General features: G+C 42.5%; 1 non-coding gene and 1 pseudogene across 1 annotated transcript; one reads left to right on the forward strand and one right to left on the reverse strand.

Annotated features, from left to right (window-relative positions):
• Positions 1–595: 595 nt before the first annotated feature.
• On the forward strand, positions 596–749 carry LOC130132132 (5.8S ribosomal RNA). The gene has a single exon (XR_008812513.1). It is a non-coding gene; the product is annotated as a 5.8S ribosomal RNA (ribosomal RNA).
• Positions 750–4,216: 3,467 nt separating this feature from the next.
• The window catches only part of LOC130132130 (uncharacterized), a 53,458-nt pseudogene continuing 38,264 nt past the window's right edge, over positions 4,217–19,410 (reverse strand).

Below are 19,410 nucleotides of genomic sequence, written 5' to 3' on the forward strand. Positions count from 1 at the left end.
TCCTCTGTCGCGGGCGCCGGGGAGGCTGGCTGGGCAGAGAGTAAGGTTTGAAGAGCATCGTGGGGGCGGGGGAGGAGGATGCCCCTCCCCTTTCCCTCCTCCTTTCCTTTACTCACCGTCCCTTCTCCTCCCCCTCCTTTGTCCGGGCGGGGCCCGAGGTGCGTTGTGTTGGGTTTTTTTTCTTTCGCCCTTCAGCTGAAGAAAAAACAAAAACCGGCGCGTTGTCCAAATGTCTAGTGTGGGTCCCACCTTGCTCCGGCGGCGCCACCAACGGAGTCTGTCGTCGTTTGCTTCTGAGGGCTGACAGGGGCGGTGACGACGACGACTCCCGGAACCGTCGGCTGCGCGGTGGGGGTTCCCCCAGCTCCTGTGCTACCGGGCTCGGAACCATAAAACAAAGCGCGGTGGGGGGCGCTTCGCCCTGACGTCCCCTCCGTGCGCCTCCGGGTACCCGACTCTCGCCTCTCTCCTCCCGGGAGACGGCGGGGGGTTTAATGCCTCCACGCGCGGCGGAGCGCCCGGAGTTTTGTTTTTGTTTTTTTCTCTTTGCAACATGCCCCGTCCAATGTGGACACTTGAATGTGAAGCGTACGACAACTCTTAGCGGTGGATCACTCGGCTCGTGCGTCGATGAAGAACGCAGCTAGCTGCGAGAGGTGATGTGAATTGCAGGACACATTGATCATCGACACTTCGAACGCACCTTGCGGCCCCGGGTTCCTCCCGGGGCCACGCCTGTCTGAGCGTCGCTTTGCCATCAATCGGGAAGGAAAGGGTAACTAACCTCTTCCACCCGCGGCTGGGGTGTCGCAAGCCTCCGCGCTTTCGTCCTCCCCAAGAGAAGACCGTGTCGGTTTCAGCGTAGCTCTCCCTCTATGCTCCGGGTCCCGCGTGAGTCGGGCGCGGCAGCCGGTGGACGCGACGGTCTTGGACCGCGTTACGTTTCCGTGAGCGACGAGAGAGCTGCTGTCGGTGCGCGCAAAAGAGCACAGGCAGCTGCCGTGAGCTGTGCGCGCGCGCGCACGCACGCACGCCATCCACGATCGGACTACGACCTCAGATCAGACGAGACGACCCGCTGAATTTAAGCATATTACTAAGCGGAGGACAAGAAACTAACGAGGATTCCCTCAATAGCGGCGAGCGAAGAGGGAAGAGCCCAGCGCCGAATCCCCGCCCGCGGGCGGCGCGGGACATGTGGCGTATAGAAGAGCGCTTGCCCGGTGTCGGTCGGGGGCACAAGTCCTTGTGATCGAGGCTCGACCCGCGGACGGTGTGAGGCCGGTAAGGGCCCTCGCCGGGCCGGGGTGCGCTCTTCTCGGAGTCGGGTTGTTTGTGAATGCAGCCCAAAGCGGGTGGTAAATTCCATCTAAGGCTAAATACTTGCACGAGACCGATAGTGGACAAGTACCGTAAGGGAAAGTTGAAAAGAACTTTGAAGAGAGAGTTCAACAGGGCGTGAAACCGTTAAGAGGTAAACGGGTGGGGTCCGCGCTGTCTTACTCCCTCTCAGCTATATACCTATTGTAGGACAACAGTGGTAAAATTAATGAAATATGATTTGAAACTTCTTTTACATAAGTATATAAAAGAAGTTTCTAATAATATTTCATTGATGTTGTCCTGCAATAAGAGGAAGAGGAAGAGGAAGAGGAAGAGGAAGAGGAAGAGGAAGAGGAAGAGGAAGAGGAAGAGGAAGAGGAAGAGGAAGAGGAAGAGGAAGAGGAAGAGGAAGAGGAAGAGGAAGAGGAAGAGGAAGAGGAAGAGGAAGAGGAAGAGGAAGAGGAAGAGGAAGAGGAAGAGGAAGAGGAAGAGGAAGAGGAAGAGGAAGAGGAAGAGGAAGAGGAAGAGGAAGAGGAAGAGGAAGAGGAAGAGGAAGAGGAAGAGGAAGAGGAAGAGGAAGAGGAAGAGGAAGAGGAAGAGGAAGAGGAAGAGGAAGAGGAAGAGGAAGAGGAAGAGGAAGAGGAAGAGGAAGAGGAAGAGGAAGAGGAAGAGGAAGAGGAAGAGGAAGAGGAAGAGGAAGAGGAAGAGGAAGAGGAAGAGGAAGAGGAAGAGGAAGAGGAAGAGGAAGAGGAAGAGGAAGAGGAAGAGGAAGAGGAAGAGGAAGAGGAAGAGGAAGAGGAAGAGGAAGAGGAAGAGGAAGAGGAAGAGGAAGAGGAAGAGGAAGAGGAAGAGGAAGAGGAAGAGGAAGAGGAAGAGGAAGAGGAAGAGGAAGAGGAAGAGGAAGAGGAAGAGGAAGAGGAAGAGGAAGAGGAAGAGGAAGAGGAAGAGGAAGAGGAAGAGGAAGAGGAAGAGGAAGAGGAAGAGGAAGAGGAAGAGGAAGAGGAAGAGGAAGAGGAAGAGGAAGAGGAAGAGGAAGAGGAAGAGGAAGAGGAAGAGGAAGAGGAAGAGGAAGAGGAAGAGGAAGAGGAAGAGGAAGAGGAAGAGGAAGAGGAAGAGGAAGAGGAAGAGGAAGAGGAAGAGGAAGAGGAAGAGGAAGAGGAAGAGGAAGAGGAAGAGGAAGAGGAAGAGGAAGAGGAAGAGGAAGAGGAAGAGGAAGAGGAAGAGGAAGAGGAAGAGGAAGAGGAAGAGGAAGAGGAAGAGGAAGAGGAAGAGGAAGAGGAAGAGGAAGAGGAAGAGGAAGAGGAAGAGGAAGAGGAAGAGGAAGAGGAAGAGGAAGAGGAAGAGGAAGAGGAAGAGGAAGAGGAAGAGGAAGAGGAAGAGGAAGAGGAAGAGGAAGAGGAAGAGGAAGAGGAAGAGGAAGAGGAAGAGGAAGAGGAAGAGGAAGAGGAAGAGGAAGAGGAAGAGGAAGAGGAAGAGGAAGAGGAAGAGGAAGAGGAAGAGGAAGAGGAAGAGGAAGAGGAAGAGGAAGAGGAAGAGGAAGAGGAAATTTTTACCCAAAATTTCATAGATCTTATTTTGACAATGCCACTTCACATATATCTTACTTGGTAAAGGTTGTGTACTCAGACGCACAATCAGACGCACAATGACTCCGAAACTTTGATTTGGGATACCAGGGGCACTCCTTCGAACTCCTCATCCAAGTCTCAATTATCTCCACAGCCTTATCCACGACAGATCCAGCAGAAAGCAAGATATTGTCAGGCGAATGGATGCAATAATGTCAACGATGTGCTAGACCATTGACCTGACGTACAAGCTCTCAATATACCAATGCATCTTCATTCCAGTCCTCCCCTATGATCATGACCTTTACAGACTGACCGAAACAATAGCATCACAGATACACGGACCCAAAATTAGGTTCCTGTATAGCGTGTCTGGGTTCAGCCTTACATATAGACTAAGGACCTCAAACATCCACACAGAACTTCGAATACAACCACTGCTACTTCACATCAAAAGAAGCCAGTTGACATACTTCAGGCATCTCATTAGAAGACCTGCTGTGCGCCTTCCTTTGCAGATTTACCGACCACGACCAACTGCCAGGACACGCCCACTTACACACAGAACTCGCTAGAGAAACTACATGAACAAACTAGCCTGACAACAGCAGTAAAGCAATGACATATTATTGGAAACTTCTTTTACATCAATACATAACAGAAATTTCAAATAATATTTCATTGCTTTTACTGCTGTTGTCCTGCAATAAATATATACCTGTAAGCAAGACGGAGTAGAATCCCCCACGATGAGCTGGAGGGCATTGCTAGGCAGACAGATGTCTACAGTTCCCTACTTACCTTGCTGCGACCGTAACCCAACCCCGGAAAAGCGACTAAAAATGACATGACATTCTCAAGTCAACCCGCAGCTGGGGTTAATATGAACAATAGAGTACTAAACCTACCATATTGAAGCTAGCTGTCCGATTATCAAAAATGCATATGACTCCGACTTAACTCAAGATGAGTATATGTCACAAGACTTCAGAATAACATCTAACTGAGCAGATACAATATCAGCCCTCATTGTTTAGTGGTATTTAGGATCAGCACGACGTTCAGCACAAGGATCAACAATAGAAGAACTGAACACCTACTTTGTTGGGAATACTTCATAGGATGGTGTAAACTAATACGAAGTATCACTCACACTTCACTCAAAGAAAACTGACTACTGGATTGGCAGGAATAAAAGCATAAATACATACAGCTTCAGGGAGAATAGAGCTAAAGCTATGAAGGCACTGAGGAGGGCAAGGAATCATAGTAGGTCCTTGTAGGACAAATAAGAGTGAAAAATAGCTTATCTGACTTCAACCCTGTTAGGTTATTATATCCAATTTGTGCAGAAACAACAGATTAACGAGAGGGACAGCAGCAATAATCAAATGGAGCAGGAACTGAAAGATGAAGAATCGGTTGAGAACAGCATTATCTACCCAGAATCCATCTCAGATCCATTGAACTAGCATTCCTCTTCCATAGGCAATACCTGAGAGTAGATTGGTAATGACTGTGGCCCCTAAAAAACACATTTCACCTCAAAGAACAACAAATCCTATGAACGTGATAGCTATAACTACAACTACGACAACAACTCCAATGCTTCAGGTCTCATGTAGAAGTATCACCCATAATAGAGACCTTGGACAATATGTACTAGGTAGATATTCACATGGACGATACATATAAGTCGCCTATGGCTCACATCTCCACAGATATCAACCACCAAGAAGAATGCTGTGAAGGTCTCTCAGGTGTACTGTATGGGTAGAAATACACCTGTTAAAATCTGACAGATAAAACACAGCCCAAGGAGGAAACCAGGCTGCAGTTAGCTTGACAGAAGGACTGACATGGTGACGCTGAGTGTAAGCAGTGTTAAGTGTGTTTTACAGAGGTCCCATTGGATATTACTTGTGCTGAAGATAAGTGGGATCTGAAGTAACATGGCAGACTTAGAGCCTACTTTCTCTTGTCATATCTGATCTATGGCCTAACCTGCTATCTTCTGCCCAAATATTACCTAAGACTCAGGTATTAGCAGGTGGATGATGGCTACCTAATAGCCTAATAACTATTAACAAGTTCTACGGCTACTAGCAGGCCAAGAATTCTAACTTTACAGGGCTACATATGGTCACAGTGGGAGTGTTGAGCACATATATATTTAGGGTAATAACCACACCTGCTGAAATGCTGCATCAGGCTAGCTGCTTAATAATATTGACTACTTGGAGGTTATTGTGATTGATGGATCTATAGGCTATGAATTAGGGAAACCCTATAGATCCAATCAATATGACTCCAAGGCTATAGGCCAACATGACTGAGGTGACAATTAAGGGGATTGTGAGGACTCAGGCATTGATGTGAGAAGTATTCAGGACCTCGACAATGGCATCTTTGGAGAAGAAGCCTGCAAGGAAGGGTTAAAAGACTTGATGTAGCTCCTAGGAGTTCAGGTGACTTAAAATCCACGCTATAGCTACGATTATGCCAATATCCCCAATCCAGTTATGGACTACCTAAAGGGCAGCAATGTTGGCTTGCACTCAGCCATATCATCAGCCATTAACTAAGAAAGACATGATCCCAACTCCCTCTCAAGCAATGAGCAGCTGCAATGTATTGTTGGCAGTTACCTGGATAACTATTGCCACAACAAATATGAGAACATATTTCAAGAAACTTGTATTTAAGATCGTTGAAGTCACTTGCTTACATGAGCTCCTACTTGGGTTTGTGGCTCCTAAGACCAATGGATAGCTGTTATCCTTTAACAGCCATTTCTAAGATTTTAGCCTAAAAAGTAAGACTTAGCAGTTGTTGTTGCTACATCCCTCTCTCACTAGGCCAAAGCAGTTTAGCCCCTATCTCTGGAATCACAATCCAGTATTCTATTTAAACTAGGCCGGGATCCCGTAGCTTACAAGTTTAAACAATCTTGACAGATTGATTCCACAATCATGGACTTCATGAGCACACTTATGAGAAGATGAGGAGACTTCTGCTCCAAAGGAGGAAAGAAGTTATGCAAAAATCCACAAATGGGCTAAAAAAAAGACAAGAAGAGTGGAGTTGAGGTGGATTCAGCAAGGTACACAAATAAGAAAGGTCCTGTTCACACCAGTAGACACACTGGCACAACAACCAGTAGCACATACCTGTGGGCCACCATGGAGAGTATACTGGTCACTGAAAGCTCCTATAACTTCAGCATAGATTAGGTCAGGGATAAGTTCATCCTTCCAGTACCAAGCCATACCAGAAAATGGTTGATGTTGCAAATTTAAAAGTTTTACCTGTTAAGAGGACTATTTACCAAGTACATTGACACACCTGTCTGTGCTTGAGAGCTATAGCCACTATACAAACTATATAAATACACAGCGTTTTTATTATCTGCCAAGTGCATTAAAAACAGGTCTGCTCCTTTTAAAGCTGTTACCTGTCGAGGAGTTCCACAGAGAGCAATGAGTACAAGACCTGTGTGGGTGGCAAGGGTGAGTGTGTGTTATGATTGGTATTTTGAACTCTGTTTTTAGGGAGACATCACTTTGTGATATTATCATGGCTACTCTGCATGTTATTACAATGGGTAACTGCTTGCACCTTTCAAACTGAATATTTACTATCATTTCTGGTCTTGCAGAAAAATTCCTTTTTGTTAATTTTACTAATTTTTGTTAGATTTAAGCAGTTCACAAAAATCATCCAGTACATGTGACAGTTAATAGTTTCACTCAACATTGTCATGTAATCCCAACAGTAACATTTAAAAACAATCCACATTGCAAACAAGACATGACAAATATCTTTGGTATCAGCAATGACAAAATTTATTTTCTGGCAAAATATTTTTTTAACTCCATTTACACATTCCTTTTTCTCTGCACAGATCAGAAAATGAAGACCCAAAAAAAATAAGAATTGATGTTTATGACTATTTTTGGATATTTTCCTCACAAATTCAAATAATGTTAACTAACCAAGGCATCAGTTGACATAATGTAGCCTTGCCTTAATGCTTCACAGCTCTTGCAGTAATTTCTAACTCTTTCACTATGTATGCTCTCAGGAATAGATACATTTCTATGGCTTCATCTGTTGTGGTGGCTGAGAGTAAGGAGTTTTCTGCCATTATAAGGCAACACAAGCTAAATACAGTTTCATCACAAGGAGAAGGTCCTCTCTGTTGGCATTCTTGTTTACAAGCCTCCACTGCTTCCTGGGAGACCTCCTTCAGGTGAATCTGTCCTCCAAATATATGAGGAATGCTGCACATGAGAATTGGACATGCACTTGGAGCTACGGCATTTCTGCTCTTGCAGATAATGTGGATATTCCACAAATTTGGAACTTGCATCAGCTCTTCCTGTACAAACTCAAATATCCGTGAGAACAAACATTAATGTAACACTTCCTTTTTTTAAAGTCACTATAATACATGCAGACATATGCTCTTATGGACAAAGGGGGTGAGTGGATGCTGAGGAAAGGAACTTTTTCTTTGCCCAACAACCAAATTGTTTACATCACAAATACAAATATCTATAAATACCTATTAAAATCACACACGCACGCGCACACACGCATAGGGACAGAATAACATATAGGAACATAGACCTACTAACACACCTCAAACATGTCCACACAAGTAAACAATACAAGCTACTTGTCCAAGAAGTCTCGAGAGAAACAGTAATTGTCTTTCACTTCCTGGAGACAATTCATCCAGTATTGGGCATGATGCGTTCTCAAAAAGTCCACCAGCTTTCCATCCACTGATAGTGATTACTGGACCGAGCAATATAACAATTACTGACGTGGCGATCCGTACTCCATCATAAGAATTTCTGCATCTCTACCATTGTGACATTTTCTGTCCCCAAATCTGCGCGAATTCTGACAGCTGTCCCCATCCTTTTCTCAACTTCTGCTATGAAATAAACAACGATGGTCTTGGGATTGCTGTTTGCTGAATACGCATGAAGACATACCGTGAGTCTTGAAAAGCCATCAATCGCTCCATTTATACAAATGCTCAACAATGCGGAGGTCTAGAAACTTTAACAAATGCCTCACTATATTTTGAGTCACAACATACCCAGCTTGTGTAATGGTTATGAAAATGCTGTAATTCTGAATGCACTAAATGGGAAAAATACACGTTGAAAAAACCTCCACAAGATGTGCACTGACTATAAAAAGAGAAGTTAAAGTTGCTGTGTTTAAAATGCACAGTCTAATTATAATTTACATTCCATATTTTATTTGGGGAAAATCCACTTGAAGTTACGTTTCCCAGTGTTTCCTTGTTTCGCCAAGTTTAGTCATCAGCCTGGAATCTGCTGATCTGTTGTCCATTGCTAATGCCTTGTTCAGACCTGTAGGGGAATAAAGTGTTGCCTGCGGTCTGCCATTACAACATCCCACTTGACTGTAGCAACATGGTGTCCGTGTTTTGTGTCTTTCTATCCCCCCTTACAGGTAGGAACGATAGTTGTGATATGTTTCATGGTGTGTATATGTTTTCTATCCTATAAGGAGCACGCAGGGAGTAAAATATTCCTGTCTGCAGTAACTGTAGCATGTGAAGGTAGTCTGGCTAATCTGGAGATGTTGCTCTGCTGTAGCGTGCTAGCTGTAGCGTGCTAGCTGTAGCATTCTAGCTGTAGCATGCTAGCTCGCTGCGTTACATAGGCAGCAGCACAGTAAAAACGTCACGGTCGCCATTTAGTGAGGAAGCGTCTCATGACAAAGCGTGTTTGCTCTGCATTCATTCTACATGATGTGGTTACAATAGTCATGCCAAAGTGTTGCACTTTACCAAATAGATCAGTTGAATGTGTGAATGCAAGATTACTTTTATTTGTGTTTAACTTTAATGGAGATTAAACTGTTCTCACGGTTAAATACATAACAATAGTATCTACTATAGGAACAATCACTCATATATTTTCGGAATGTGTGTGTGTGTGTGTGTGTGTGTGTGGTGTTAGTGTGTGTGTGTTAGTTAGTGTAGATAGCGGGACCGAAAACTGAAGCATTTATGATCCTAATTCTTTTTGGAAATGGTAGGTATTGTCCCAGAGAGTACGGGAAAAATCCCATACAATTAAAATTACGCATAATTATGCATAAATATGCATTTTTCTAAAAATGGCTAAAAACCACTTTTCTCTGCATTTCAGATAATTCTGAGCATCTTTGATTTTTTTCACCTATATAAAAAACATTTTCCGGGACTTAGAAATGTTCTGGCATTATGCAAAATATGCATTTTTGCAAAAATGCACTTATGATCCTACTTTTTTTTGGAGGTGGTAGGTATTGTTCCAGAGAGGACCAGAAAATTAAAATAATTATATTAATTATGCAAATTAGGCAAAATATGCATTTTCTACAAATGGCTAAAAACCTCTTTTCTTGGCATTTCAGATGACTCTGAGCATTTCGGGGGACGGAGTTGGAGGGGGATAAACCACTTTTCTCGGCATTTCAGATGATTCTGAGCATTTGGGGGGGGGGTTGGAGTGGGGGGTGGGGGTTTAGGGGCAGGGGGAAGGCGGTTAGCTGGCAGGATGAAGAGGACGGAGATTTAGACGGGTGAATAACCGAACTGCTACATTGTAGCGGGGCTCTTCTAGTCACTCATATATTTTCGGAATGTGTATGTGTGTGATGTTAGTGTGTGTGTGGTGTTAGTATAGATAGCGAGACCGAAAACTAAAGCACTTATGATCCTAATTCTTTTTGGAGGTGGTAGGTATTGTCTCAGAGAGTAAAGGTAAAATCCCAGATAATTAAAATCATGCATAATTATGCATAAATATGCAAAATATGCGTTTTTCTAAAAATGAATAAAAACCACTTTTCTCGGCATTTGAGATGATTCGGAGCATCTTTGATTTTTTCACCTAGATAACAGTTTTCTGGCACTTACAAATGTTTTGGCATCACTGGTCAACACAATTTTTCTTGCATGGGGTTTTTCAACGGATTCTAGCTAACGTTTGGCTGCTGAATCCAAATCTGGCATTAGTTTTTGCCTATCACATCAGGTTTTTGAACTGTGAAAAATCATTATTTTGGAGAAAACAGCAATTTTACACTCGAAGTTAAAAAAACACTGTTGCATTAGAAGATCGATAGATGCAAAAATGACTACAATAAATAAATAAACACTCAGCTAGCATGAAATTACTTCGGAAATGAATAGGGGTCATTTTTAGCCCTACCAAGATTGCCAGACTAGATGGTCAACTTTTGTAAAATCCTGAATAAAGAGCATACAGATAGCACAAAAACTTGATGTGATAGAGCAAATCTGAGCTCAGATTGGGATTCAGCAGCCCAAAATTAGCCAAAAACAGTTTCCAAAGTCCATACACAAAAAAAAACACCAACTATATTTTTGTAGACCAATGTTATGCAAAATATGCATTTTTGCAAAAATGCACTTATGATCCTTATTTTTTTTGGAGGTGGTAGGTATTGTTCCAGAGAGGATCAGAAAAATAGCAGAAAATTAAAATAATTAGAATAATTATGCATAATTATGAAAAATACTCATTTTCTACAAATGGCTAAAAACCACTTTTCTCTGCATTTCAGATGATTCTGAGCATCTGTGATTTTTTCTCCTATGTAATTTTTTTTTTCTGGGACTCAAATGTTTTAGCATCATGCAAAATATGCATTCTCGCCATTTCACATGAATCTAAGCATTTGGGGGGAGGGACTGGGACTGGGGGGGATTTAGGGACAGGGGTAAGGCGGTTAGCTGGCAGGATGAAGAGGAGGGAGATTTACAGAGGTGGATAACCGAACCGCTACATTGTAGTGGGGTTCTTCTAGTGCACACATATTATGCTATTTATTTTAAAGGTGCAACAGGTAATTTTCTAAATCCGTTCAAGGTGATAGTTCAAAGTATTTTTCGAAGTCAGTTTAAAGCTACTGTAAAGATATTCCCTTTCTAATGCTGCTTTACGATGCTGTCAAGATATTCGGCTTATTCTGGTTAAATGTCCAATGCAGATACTTTTCTGATTTATATCCAATGTGCTTTCTGTGTTGTTTAAGGTAACATAAAGACAATATTGGTATTTTCATTGTGACAATTGACAATACTATATTTTTCGAATTGTGTACTTTCTTAAAGCGACTGTATACTATGTTTCAAATTGTTTATAAGGACAATGCAATGTTTATTGACAAGCTTTGTGAACATGTAAATATGAAAATTTGGGAAAATGCATTACAACATCGGACTTCACTACAGCAACATCGTATCCGTGTTTGGTTTCTTTCTATTCCCCCTTACAGGGGCGTAACCCTTGAACGCAGCTGATATGGCGTAGCTTCTATCCATGAACACATCCGTGCCCCTCCACCTAATCAGTGACAAATCATGCTACACAGTAAAATCCTGACTATTAATTTAACTCGGAGAGTGTACAAATAGATCCTTTCGGGTCCATTTCTACACTCTCCGAGTTAAATTAACCCTCAGAAGCGTGCCAGACTCCTCCTTCCTCCTGTACAGCCCCGTGCAGTTTAGCACCCTTCTTAGCGCGCGCATAGCGACCACAGTATCATCCATCGTGCTCAGTAACGACAGCATCTCGCCACATGTCTCAACCCAAGCACGGACCAGAACTTGATCAAGTCGTGTAAATGGCGCATACCGAAGCAGAACAACCACCTGCGCCCAACACCGCTTCTAACTACAGGTTGTAAAGCTAGAGAAGAACTACACATAATGACACTGTTACTTAAAAACAATGAATCTATACTCAAGTATTGGTGACCAACTGATTTATCAATCTTCGGACATATTTTCATTACTCAAATTGAAACATTATCTAGAATTATGTACCCAGCTTTTTCATTAGCCATTACTGACACAATTAAATCATTTAATCAAACAAATTTCTACTTTATTTGGAAAAACAAACATCATTATATAACAAAACGGGATGTGGTAAAATCGTTAAAAGAAGGTGGCTTGGGGCGCTGGTGAGCAGTAACATGTGAGGACGTCTTTAGATTGAGCTCCTGATCAGGGCGAACTTTTCATTAATATTTTAACTTTTCAGATCAAACACAGATAAATTAGGTTTAACACACACGATACTTAACCTCTAGCACACCGGACTCACAACCCCGTACTTGCATATCGATCATCTGGAAGACGCGATGGGCAAAAAGAAATCCAGCAGTGACCAGGCCGCTAAAGCCTCGGGCTCTGTGAAAGCCCCGGGCGGGGAGTCTACAGACCTATCTGGGGTGATGGCTGCCATCGCGAGCAGTGAGAGCAAGATCTTGGCACGGATCGATTCATTCACAGAGGATCTGAATGCAAAAATAGACGCTATAAAGGCCGGCATGGCGAAACAAGAGACCCGTCTGAAAGACGTGGAGGACGGCCTGAACACATACTCAGACAAGACCACGAAATGGAGGAGGACATCGGCCAGCTAACACCTGAAGTCACTATGCTACGCCAGAAGGTAGACGGTCTGGAGGGACGACAACGCCGGTGTAATGCACGCATTGTCGGGATAAAGGAGGGATTCGAGACCAGCGGAGGCCAGCAGCCTACTATTAGCATCGCTAAACTACTGCAGGAGTTACTAGGCCTCAGCTTCACCCCGACCCTAGACTGGGCTCACCGCGGCCTGCGGCACTCCACCAACAAAGGAGAACCCCCCAGGATCATCGTGGTGAAGTTTCCCTATTTCTCAGAGAGGGAGGAGGTTTTCCGCAAAGCTGCCCGTTCAGCTCCGTTGAGCCTGCACGGCAAGAGAGTGACCGTCTTCCCGGATTACACCGCGGCAGTGGCGAAGAAGAGAACGGCCTTCTCCGAAGCTAAGCGGCTCCTCCGGGGCTGCCAGGGCGTCAAGTTCGGGATCCTGTTCCCGGCGGTGCTTCGTATCACTTCATCGTCCGGCCAATAAAAGCGGTTCGAAGACCCATCTAAGGCGATGGGTTATATCAGGGAGACTCTAAAGCCTCAGGACAATGTACAGTAAGATGTTGATAAACTCCAATATATTTGTGGCTAACTGGTATTGGCGGCTAATTGATATTAGCTGCTAAGTGCCAACAGCTAGCGGAAGTAACTAGCTAAGACACCAAGACAACAGGGTAACGTTATGGTTTAACTTTATCTATTTACTTTAACATTTGTAATTTGAGACTCACAGATAATGTTACATTTTTCATTTAATAAGAATGTCTCATACCTGCTGCCCATTTAAAAAACCTATTTTTCTGTTTTATTATTATCGTGTGTGTGCATGTATATGTGTGTATGGATGCTAATTATTATGAGACCCGTAACAGTGCTTTGGTGATGACTGCTAGGGCGACACCCAGGTCAGTGTCACTTACCTACAAAGGAACTGTATTATAACTACTGTTATATGGGTGTAGATATATTTTTCTTCCTTTTCTTTTTTTTTTTAATTTTAATTTTTAAAATGTTTTTTTAATATGGGTGTTGATATATAGTTCTTAGTTATATAAATACTTTTTGGATTTAATATAATCTTAACAACACCACTGTTCGCCCTGGTTGGGGCTTGTTAGAGGGTTTCTATATGGTTATTTGCCAGGTTATACTACAAATGGGGGATGCGATCTCTAGGGAATTAGTAGATCAGCATGGGTTCTCAAGGCTCTGTTTTTGTTTTGTAGCTAGTAGGCAGGGACTTTTTCTTTTCTTTTCTCTTTTCATTTTTATAAAAAATGTTTGACACTCAGAATACAGGTTATCTTCGTTTTTGGAGCTGGAATATAAAGGGAATTCACAATCCAGTAAAGCGTAGTAGGGTTTTTGTACATTTAAAATCTTTGAGAGCTGATGTCATGTTCTTACAGGAAACCCACCTTCGGTCAAGTGAACACACAAAACTAAAAAAAGCTTGGATAGGACAAATTTTCTGTTCCAGGAATGAGAACAGAACGCGGGGCACGGCCATCTTGATCAGGAAGGGTATCCCATTCGTTCCACTACTGACTATTTCTGACCCCAGGGGAAGGTATGTGATAGTGACGGGTAACCTGTATGGTACACTTGTGGCACTGGCAAATGTATATGGACCAAACTGGGATGACCCACTTTTTTTCTCTAGTTTCATAGCAGCCCTCCCAGACTTAAATAATTACCGATTAATATTGGGGGGAGATTTTAATTGTGTATTACATCCATATTTGGACAGATCAAACCCAAGACCTAATAGTAAAGTTTCGAAGGCAGGTGCTGTTATCCATTCATTTATGGAATCCTACTCTCTTTTTGATCCCTGGAGAAGAAACAACCCAACCACTAAACAATACTCCTTTTTTTCCCCAGTGCACCATTCTTACTCAAGGATTGATTTTTTTCTCCTGGATAGTAGGGTCCTCCCTATGGTTAGGGGGAGCCAATATAATAGTATTGTTATTTCGGATCATAGTCCTGTACATCTAGATATAGGTTTCATAGACTGCCCTAAACCCCAACACACCTGGCGATTTGATCCTCTATTACTGTCCAGGGACTCCTTTAAAATTTTTCTCTCCCAGCAGATAGATATCTTTATGGAATTCAACCATACTCCGGATATGCCACTAACTATTGTTTGGGAGGCTCTCAAAGCCTACCTTAGAGGCCAAATAATCTCATACACAGCACATGAGACAAAGAAACATAAACAACGTCTAACAGAACTGTCCCATAGTATAGCGGAAGTGGACCGTTCATATGCCGATTCCCCAACACCTGAACTTTATAAGAACAAATTATTATTAACAACAGAATTCGACAATCTCTCCATTAAACAAACAGAACAATTATTCTTTAAATCAAAACAGACATTTTATGAGCATGGAGAGAAAGCTGGAAAACTGTTAGCCCATCAGGTTAGACAGTCCATAGCCGCTAACACTATTTCTGAAATTTGCACAGCAGCTGGGGTAAAGACTGCCGACCCTGACACCATCAATAACCAGTTTAAACAATTTTATATGACCCTTTATAGTTCAAAACTGCCCAGCGACTTGTTGCATATTTCAACTTTTTTAGACGGTCTGACCACACCAAAAATTGCCCTTGAAGACAGAGCACAGATAGACAGAGAGATATCAACAGAGGAAGTGATACAAGCAATTAAATCCATGCAGAGCAACAAAGCACCAGGTCCGGATGGTTTCACAATTGAAATGTATAAAGAATTTGCTACCAACCTAGCACCAATACTTAACCTGATGTATCAGGAAATTTTTAACCAACAGAAATTGCCCCAAACTATGATGCAGGCAATCATATCAGTGTTACTTAAAAAAGAAAAAGATCCCCTAATGTGTGGCTCCTACCGTCGTGTAAGCTTGTTGAATTGCGACTACAAAATCCTTACAAAAATCTTGGCCACCCGTATTGAAACTGTTGTCCCAACGGTTGTTAACCCTGATCAAACTGGTTTTATACCAGGCAGGCAGTCATTCTATAACATGCGCCGCCTATTTAATGTACTATACACACCACATTCCGTAGAACAGACAGAAGTAGTGATTTCTTTAGATGCTGAGAAGGCATTTGACCGCATCGAATGGCAATATCTATTTGCTGTTCTAGAAAGGTTTGGCTTTGGTTTCACATTCCTAGCATGGGTTAAAATATTGTATTGCTCACCGACAGCCGCAGTGCGGACGAATAATATTATTTCTGATTATTTTTCACTCCATAGGGGCTGCAGACAGGGCTGCAGCCTCTCTCCTTACTTGTTCGATTTGGCAATTGAGCCACTCGCTATAGCTCTTAGGGCAGAGGATGGCATTAAAGGTATCTCAAGAGGTGGTAAATTGCATAAGGTATCACTTTATGCAGATGACCTGTTGTTATATATATCCAACCCAATAGAATCTATACCAAGACTATTACTTACCCTGGATAACTTTGGTCGCCTGTCAGGTTATAAGATAAATTATTCAAAGAGCTTGCTTTTTCCGATTAACCACACTGATAGAGACTACTCTAGCTTTCCATTCAAACTTGAACATAATGTATTTACATATTTAGGAATCAAAGTCACTCATACAATGGGGAGGTTATATAACCATAACTTTAAAACACTAATAGAACGAACAAAACAAGATTTTAAAAAGTGGTCAACGCTACCAATTTCATTAGCGGGCCGCATTAATATTGTTAAAATGACAGTCTTACCCACATTTCTCTATCTTTTTCAAATGATTCCCATATTCATACCTAAGACAACTTTTCAACAATTAGATAGATTAATTTCATCATTCATCTGGAACAATTCAAACCCCAGGATGAAGAAAATATACTTGGAGGTCCCTAAGGAGACAGGGGGATTAGGTTTGCCTAACTTTATTTGTTACTACTGGGCTGCGAACATTGTAAAACTTTTACATTGGGCATTTACATATGAGAATCAACAGGGTACAGATTGGGTTCACATGGAACTCTTATCCAATCCTTTACCGATACTCACCTCTCCACTACCACATAATCGTAACATACAAATAACAAACCCAGTGGTTAAAGCTTCACTTAGGATATGGCTCCAGTTTAGGAGGCATTTTGGATTAAACCATGCTAGCGGTCTTTTTCAAGTAGCAAATAATCAATTCTTCTTGCCATCTGTGTTAGATAACACATTTCAACTTTGGCATAGAAATGGACTGGTGTTTTTCTGTGATCTATTTAAAGATGGAACATTCGCTTCATTTGAAACACTTACCAAAGACCATAACATACCCAGATCCCATTTTTTTAGATACCTTCAAATCCGTAGTTTGGCCAAGGAAGTGTTTCCCTCATTTCCGTATCTGCCAACCAGGAGCCAATTAGATGTTATTCTAGAGAAGGATCCCTTTGGGAAAAAACGGGTCTCTATAATTTACACATTGATACAGGGATTGAAACAGATATCCTGGGACAAAACAAAAACTGCATGGGAGAGAGATTTGGGTGTAGAGCTTTCTGAAGAGGCATGGCGGGACAGCTTAACTCGTATTCATACGTCTTCATTGTGTATACGACATGGGTTAATTCAGTTTAAGGTGCTTCACCGTCTTCACTACTCGGGAGACAAGCTTGCCAGAATCTTTCCCACCACAGACCCTAGCTGTCCGAGGTGCAGTCATAGTCCAGCCTCGGTGGGACACATGTTCTGGGCATGCACCTCCCTCAACAGTTATTGGGGACAGATATTTAATGTATTCTCACATATCTGTAAACAGACCATAAACCCCGATTTTCACACAGCCGTCTTTGGCATACCACCCCCTAACTGTAAGGTCACAACTTTGCAGGCAAATGCTCTAGCATTTGCCTCATTACTAGCACGCAGACTTATCCTATTTAACTGGAAGTCAAATAAAGCGCCATCATTTTTGCAGTGCTTGAGGGAGGTGCTGTCCTTTCTACCTTTAGAAAAGCTCCGATATAAAATATGTAAAACCCGCAAAAACTTTACTTTGACCTGGAGTCCTTTCATAGACTTTATTGAAGGGTTTCCCTTTTATTGAATGTACTTTTTATTTACCTGGTTGTAACGATAATACTTATAGATATATGTGTACAACTTTATATTGTCTTCAAAAATATGGTTATTATGTGGAATTGGAATAAGAAATCCCTGCGTAGTCCTTTTTTTTTTTGGAGCCTTGGGGGGGAGGGGGGATTCCTGCATGTTTATTGTTGTTGTTGTTGTTGTTGTTCGTGTGCTTTGTATACCTGTTCCAAAAAAACTTGACAATTGGAAAATAAAGTTTATAAAAAAAAACAAAAAAAAAGAAGGTGGCTTAAATGTGATTGACTATCAGGCAATAAAAGGAACGATAAAACTAAAATGGTTAGAACAATTCACACGGAATAATAATGGATTCCGGTTTAATATTCTTTCTAACATATTGAATAAGTGCAGTGGCATAGATTTTCTGTTAACACGTGATTTCTGTATCGCTAAACTACCCATTAAGTTGTGTACATTTCATGAGCCGGCTCTCTTATACTGGAAACGGACTTGTAAGTACAGTTTCCCTCCGCGTAGCTCCCCGATCTGGAACAACACGTGTCTTGTTTAGAAGAACATTTTGGTGTTATTATAAGTGCACGGCGAGAGATATTTGCTATATTTCACATTCGATGGATCCAAGAGGAAATAATCAGATAGTTATGTTTTGTGTCCAAATGTACGTTAGCAGAATCTGGAATGTAATGTCAGCTAACGGCTCACTAGCTAGCTGACACTAGCACGCTAGCGCGCTACTACCTAGACCACCCACAAAATAACATGTAGCCCCGAGCCCCCCCCCCCCCCCCACCACCACCACCACCACCAAGACTATAATCACTTGTTCGATGGGGACATCAAAAGTCTGGAAGGCGGACGGTGCAGCCCGGGTGAGAAAAGGCTAGGTTTAGTGCAGTTGTTAAGGGCATGTGGTTTTGCTGTGTCGTTGGGGACTGGCTAATGTCTGAGGTTCGCATCCCGTCTGCCCTAAAAAGGAAGGAAAAGAAAAGAAACTAAGCAAGTTCGGTTGGAGTGTACATGGGCGCACACGCGGCACGGCGAGTATACAACCTATCCTGTATGACATATCCGACAGGTTTATTGGTCAATGTCAAATGTCAATAAGGGCAAACCTTTATTGTGATTGGATGGGAGGCGGGAGTAGACAACACTTTAGGGAAGACGAAGAAGACGTTCTAGACAGTTCGTGAGTGAAGGTCTGAAGTCAATTGGCGTTCCACCGTTATCCTGTTTCGGCTTTAATTGTATACTTGTTAGAGTCGACTCTTATACGTTGATCAGACGTAGAAATTGCAAGGTATGTTGAGTCAGATTATATTCAGTTTGAGGTTGTGTACGTCAATTATCGCTGTTAACTTCGTTTGCTAGCTCAACCAGTTTACATTAGCCGATTGCTCCGGATTAGCTTGGGTAGTTACGCTGATCTCACCGTTACTTTAATGACGGCAGTTGTCGTTCAAAATAGGGTCTGTTACTGACAACATAGAGGAGTCGACTCGGTTTTATACCACGTTTGAAAGACGTGTTTGGTTTTATGTTCGACCGACCACGGTGTTTTTTACGCGTGTCTTGCTAGTCAGATATGCTAGCAAGTTAGCTTATCTGTAAATTAGCTGACCACAGTGTCCATTACCTGTTGTCTTGCTTGTCAGATATGTTGGCAAGTTATCTTATCTGTAAGTTAGCTAACCACAGTGTCCATTACCGGTTGTCTTGCTTGTCAGATATGCTGGCAAGCTAGCTTATTTGTAAATTAGCTGACCACAGTGTCCATTACCAGTTGTCGTGCTTCTCAGATATGTTGGCAAGTTAGCTTATCTGTAAATTTGCCAACCACAGTGTCCCTTACCAGTTGTCTTGCTAGTCAGATATGCTGGCAAGTTATCTTATTTGTAAATTAGCTGACCACAGTGTCCATTACCGGTTGTCTTGCTACTCAGATATGCTGGCAAGTTATC

This window comes from Lampris incognitus, unplaced genomic scaffold, assembly GCF_029633865.1.
Source record: "Lampris incognitus isolate fLamInc1 unplaced genomic scaffold, fLamInc1.hap2 scaffold_113, whole genome shotgun sequence".
Classification (NCBI taxonomy): domain Eukaryota; kingdom Metazoa; phylum Chordata; class Actinopteri; order Lampriformes; family Lampridae; genus Lampris; species Lampris incognitus.